This window comes from Pan troglodytes, chromosome 7 (assembly GCF_028858775.2).
Source record: "Pan troglodytes isolate AG18354 chromosome 7, NHGRI_mPanTro3-v2.0_pri, whole genome shotgun sequence".
Classification (NCBI taxonomy): domain Eukaryota; kingdom Metazoa; phylum Chordata; class Mammalia; order Primates; family Hominidae; genus Pan; species Pan troglodytes.
The window spans coordinates 100,889,703-100,890,583 of record NC_072405.2 but is presented as its reverse complement, the minus strand read 5'-3'; positions in this window follow the sequence as shown (position 1 = coordinate 100,890,583).

The following is an 881-nucleotide window of genomic DNA, read 5'->3' as shown; positions in this document are numbered from 1 at the left end:
GAACACTGATGATTGCCATGGCAAAGAGAAAAAGAGTTCTGGAAGGTCTTGCATCAACAATTAAATGCTATGCTCACAATTAATTCGGAGAACATGTCATGTAGTTCAACCCCATCACAGGGAGGCCAGGGCATACAATCCTCCTATATTCCTGTAAGAGAACAGGAAATATTTGGCACACCTATCACCACGCAATCATTCATAACCATGGTCTTAATTGCTGCCCATATACCAATGTCAAAATTTCTAGGAGAGATGCCCCACTTAATTCCATATCTATATTTTCAACCACCTACTGGAATACCACGTTTGGATGTTATCATAGGCACCTCAAGTCTCATGCATCAAGAGTGAAGGCTATCTTTCTTACAGACTTGCTGTAGTCGCTTTCTTGGTCAATGGTCCCATTATCTATTACTTTAAATAAGAAATCCAGGTGTTATCCTTGACCTCTCCCTCTCTTCTGAAAACAAATCAGTTGCCCAGCTCCTCTTTAAACTTATCCCCATTCAACTAACACCAGGACCATTATCCTACTTCACTGATCCTCACAGCTTCTTGCCTATGCAATTTTGTCCGGTTTTCCTGCTTTCATTTCCCCTACAAATGGCAATCATTTGTGTATGCAACAAACATTTAAAGAGGGCTCATTGCTCCTTAGATTAAATAAGTAACAGGCCCATCTTGAAGAAACTCAAAGCTTAAAGAGGGAGACAGTGATGTAAACAAAAAATTACAATACAATGGGACAAATGTGATCATGGCCATACAGAAAGTAGCCTGGGAAAGGAAAGGAAATACCAAATTGAGGGTGATGGTGAAGGGAAGGTAGTGCAGGACTGATATGGTTTGGATTTGTGTCCCTGCCCAAATCTCATGTC